We start from the raw sequence: 5,077 nt of genomic DNA on the forward strand, positions 1-5,077 counted from the left end.
CCAGCCTCCTGAGTAGCTGGAACTACAGGTACAAACCACCACATCAGGCTAATTTTTGTATTTATTGTAGAGAAAGGATCTCACTATGTTGCCCAAGGTGGTCTTGAACTCCTGGGCTCATGTGATCTGGCAGATTTAACCTTGCAAAGTTCTGGAATTACAGGCATGAGCCACTGCACCCAGCCTTGAATCCACCTCTTATTTGTCTTTTAATCCCCAAAGTCTAAATATTGAAACCGGACATAATGTTTATTACATGTTCAGTCAGTTTAAATCCGCAAAGGATTTGAGAGGCTCTGTAACACATCGCTTACTTCCAATGAAGTCTTCAGGAAAATAATCCTGATATGATAATATTTTCCCATGTATTTGTTACATTTGCAAAAGGAAACCAATGAGAATTTGTATTAATGTATCCATTGTAAGCGTAATTAAGTTTTGACCTCTAAAAGTCTACCGAATGTCACTCTCTTCTTAAAACTAAAGATAATTTTAGTTCCATTTTTGTTGTTGCTGTAAACATGTTATTTCTCAGTGCAAGATTTTCCATTTGAATAGAACAGTTAGTAATTATTTTTAATTACATTGTCTTCAATGAAGCTCACAATAAAAACATAATGAGACCACTGCAAATAAGAGGTATATCTTTTGAGGGAATAGATAGTTGTATTCATTTTGAGGAATTCTGAAATTCAAAGATTTGAGCAATCAATGAATAATTTATGAATTGTCTTTTGCTAAAGTTTTACATTATAGCCCCCTCCCCCTTTTTTTTTTCCCTTTTTTAGCTGCCAGGCCAGCCTGTCAATCAAAGTAGAACACCTTTCCGCAGGCTTCTCGACCACAGAGTTTAATAAAAATATTCAGATTGATAGGGACACCCCCACCCCCACCCCTATCACCCCAGAGCTGAATAAGTTAGCTGTGTTCCTGGTCCTTTGCTACAGGTGAGGCTACGGCCTCCCCCAGATGGCTACGATGTTGGAGTCTGTCAGGGCAGTGAGGTAGGTGAAGGACGCATTGGCCACCACCGTGTTCACCATGGTCTTGGCCACCGCCTGCCCAAGGGCCCAGGGCTGGGGCCACTTCAGGATCTGTGTGGGGGCCTGCGGGACCGCCGGCAGCGGGGGCGGCTGCTTCAGGATGTTGCTGACATCGTAGAGCCACACGTTGCCCTCTTCATCCCTGCAGAGCACGACCCCCTTATCAGGACAGGTGCTGAGTGAGAAGTAGGCCAGCTCGGTGGGCGACCACTGCAGCCACGCCAGGACCACCACCGCCACCGTGGACTGGCTGCCCCAGCCACCCCACGTCTGCCTCCAGCTCCACAGGCAGATGGTGCCCTGGCCGCTGCCCTTGGAGGCCACGACGTCCTCATTCACAAATGCCAGCCCATCCACTCTCCGTCCAGAAGGTTCGGAGCCCTCGGGAAACACGAATTCTACTTCACACACCCTCCTCTTCTGGGGCTGGTCCAGCTGCACGTCCCAGCTGCAGCAGCTGCCCTCACAGCCGGCCAGCAGGAGGGCATCCAGGCAGGAGGCGATGGGACAGAGGCGCAGGGGGTGCAGGTGGTGTCCAGCGTGAGCAGCTGGCTGGCCTGGAACTCACAGTCCTGGTTGGGCATCCCAATGTCCCAGAGGATGATCCACTTGTCATAAGAGGCCATGAAGAGGTGGATCTCATGGGCGGGGCTGAAGCAAAGGGTGGTGATGGCTTTCTTGTGGGCCCGGATGACGCCAAAGCAGAAGCCGGGACGCACCTGCAGCAGCCAGACCAGGCCTGTGTGACCACCATCAGGGCGGTCCAGGCCACGGAGAAGAACTCCTCACCAGGCGACTTGTACTTGTGGAAAAAAAAAGCTAATTCTCCTGCCCAGAGACCAGACCCAGCTCACCCAGGGGATCTGAAACCCCGGAAAACAGAGGAGGAGGTTTCGAAGACAGAGGGAGACCAGGAGGTATCCTCAGGTACCCCACAGGAGGTGGTGGAGGCCCCAGAGACCCCAGGAGAGCCACCACTTTCTCCTGGGTTCTGAACACAACCCAGGTGGGAGCAATGCTGTGCCTCGTGATGAAGTGGCCTGTGTGGCTCTAGAGACCCTTAGTCCCCTGTCATAGGAGAGTGGCATCCCCAGATGATTTCAGACAGCCCCATAGCTGGGCAAGGTGTGCTTCTTTTGGACTTTGCCCTAAGCAGAAATAGCTCCCCCGACCCCAGCAGACCTTGTCCTCCACCCCGTGCCCTTTCCCTCCTCCCGCTGGCTGTCAGCTGCGTCCCTGCCCGTCACCTGGGAGTGCTGTCTCGCCCAGGCCTGCTCCCACGTGGCGGTCATTTTGTAGATCAACTCCCAGCAGGTACTTGCATCATCTTTGTCACCTCCACCCCCACAAAACACACCCCTTGGTGTCTTCCACACTGGCTGGGACTGAACTGGGTCTGCCACATCTGCCCTGTTGGGATCTGGTTCTTGTTTGGGGTCTCTGTGTGTCCCCCTAACCGCACCATCTCTGCCCCCTGTGACTTCTGTCCCAGCTGGAATGTGAGGAAGGCTGCCTGGAGGAAGTGGCAACTTTGATTCTACTGGATGAGTGGGATGGCATCTTGGCAGAGAATGATGTTTCCTGTGGGTTTACCAGCAGTCCTGGCCAGCTGGGAGGTTTGGATGCAGGAAGATGGGATGCAAGCCCCTTGTTAAGCTCAGCTGCAGGCATTCTCCCTTCGTTTGTTAGCGCTCAAGTCATGCCGGGTGTTCTGAAGCAGCTTCCTCTTCCCTGCTGCTGTGCTGCCGTCCCCTGCGCACTCCCGTGCATCGCCCACTCAGCAATTAAGCTCCAGTGATGTAAATGACTTGGATCTCCCTCTGGCAGACTGTGACCCTCCAGGGCAGGGGCTCTGTCTTAGTCAGCTATGTGGCTTGGGACACAATTGGTGCTCATTAAACGTGTTGGATTACTGGCAAAAAAAAAAAAATTAGTTATTCTAATCAGTGAAACTTTAAGCTTTATGAGGAAACATTCATGCCTAAAAGTAGCATCTAAAGATTGCTTTTATTAACTAAGCTACAAAAACTTAATGAGCTGTGATTAATAAATCACTAAATTGTAATAAGTCAAAGCAATACAGAAGTATTCTTAAGAGAAAATGCATTATAAAAGTACATCTTTCAGGTAATTAAATTTACGTTAAATATTACCTTTGGTTAAAATCGTATCCCATATATTTTTAAGTTAATATGTTGCTATCGTTACATGTCTCTCTATAGTAATAAAAATTCTAAGTAACACGACATTAACACTTGAGATTTTAACAGATGATTTTTAAAGTCCTTTCAGTCTTGATGAAGCTGATGCTAAACTTACTACAGCAGTCAGCTTTGACAGCTTATTGGTGGCCAATTATACTTAAGCATACATTTGATTTTTTTTTCAAGATGAAGTTTTGCTCTTGTTGGCCAGGCTAGAGTGCAATGGCATGATCTTGGCTCACTGCAACCTCTGCCTACCAGTTCAAGCGATTCTCCTGCCTCAACCTCCCAAGTAGCTGGAATTACAGGTGCTTGCCACCACGCCCAGCTATTTTTTTGTATTTTTAGTAAAGATGGAATTTCACCATGTTGGCCAGGCTGGTCTTGAACTCCTGACCTCAAGTGATCCACCTGCCTCGGCCTCCCAATCTGCTGGGATTACAGGCGTGAGCCGCCACACCTGGCCAAATTGGATTTATAGAAACTTGTAGATATCATTTTACTTTTCTTTTTTTTTTGCAAAATGTATATAATCAAATTATCTTTTTGCTTTCTAAAAATGTAGGCTTAAGTGGAAAAAAAGAGTCTTCTCTGAGAAGTTAAGACTTTGACAATTCCATTTCGCAGAACAACTCCAGACACAATCAACAGAGCCTCGTGATTCGGAAGTTAACTATAGGGAGACTCTTTTCTGATACCTGTTTCATCCTCTGATATTCCTTTTTTGTTTGCTCGGGACAGAGTCTCACTCTGTGGCCCAGGCCCATTCTCAGCTCACTGCAACCTCTGCCTCCTGGGTTCAAGCAATTCTCAGGCCTCAGTCTCTGGAGTAGCTGGGACTACAGGCACCCACCACCACATCTGGCTAATTTTTTGCATTATTAGTAGAGATGGGGTCTAGCCATGTTGACCAGGCTGGTCTCCAATGCCTGCCCCTGCCCCCCGAAGTACTGGGATTACAGGCAGGAGCAACCATGCCCGACCCCATCCTTTGATATTCTTTCCACTAATCACACTAATGTGTGAATGCCACTTGCTTCTTAAACTGTTTCTCAGCCTATGTGCCCTGTCATTTAAACAGCTATGCTCTGCAACGTGAATGCTAATCTCTGAATGAATGAGCTCCGTCCCACATCCCTCTGCCTGTCACGGTGAGCCTTGTCACAGCCAGGGTCACATCCAAGGAGTCACTTGCATTGCAAAGGGTGGACGTCATCGATCCTCTTATGTCTGTGGAGTCCCAGGCTTCATGAGTGTTCCTGTGTTTTTATCTTACAAACAGAGTTCACAGAAATTCTTGTTAGCCTCTCCAAACTAAAATGAGTGCCGTTGGGTTAAAATAGCAGAACTCCCAGTATTCACTGTACAGGCCAGCCATGAATATGAAGAAAATGTGACCTCTCATATCAGCACTCAGGCTTCCTTCTGAACAGAGCTCAAGAAACACTGCCATCTCCTCCCTTTTTGGCTCTGTGTTCTGGACTCCACGAAGATGACTCAGTTTACCCTGACAAACCTGTTATGTCAATGATAAAATACAATCATTCAACTGAGTAACTGCAAGTTCGGTTGTGAGCTCCATCAGAGTCAGGCTTTCCTTTAGGAGTTCTTGTCCCAGCTCTGTCTTCTTCTGGCTCACGCCAGGCTTGCCCACCTTCTCAGCAGGCCTGCCCCTGTTCACGACCCTCCTCCCCCGACACCACAAGACAGCTACTGCTGTTCTCAAGGGGCCGATACAACCACAGGCCTTCCCTCTTAGTGCAGTGTCTGCTGGTGCCTCCCACTCCAGGGCTTTCTCTTTAATGAAGAGTGCAAGCTATTCTGAGCAGA

The 5,077-nt window shown here is 48.4% G+C and overlaps 1 pseudogene across 1 annotated transcript; it reads right to left on the minus strand.

Moving 5' to 3' along the window:
• Positions 1-833: 833 nt before the first annotated feature.
• LOC116561690 lies at positions 834-4,463 on the minus strand (annotated as a pseudogene). The gene is made up of 2 exons (XR_004273558.1): positions 4,398-4,463; positions 834-1,845 (listed from the first exon to the last, which is right to left on the minus strand). The product of XR_004273558.1 is annotated as a leucine-rich repeat and WD repeat-containing protein 1 pseudogene (transcript).
• Between the last annotated feature and the right edge of the window lie 614 nt (positions 4,464-5,077).

The sequence above is a fragment of the Sapajus apella genome, unplaced genomic scaffold (genome assembly GCF_009761245.1).
Source record: "Sapajus apella isolate SASKATOON/1434 unplaced genomic scaffold, GSC_monkey_1.0 scaffold30, whole genome shotgun sequence".
Taxonomy (NCBI): Eukaryota; Metazoa; Chordata; class Mammalia; order Primates; family Cebidae; genus Sapajus; species Sapajus apella.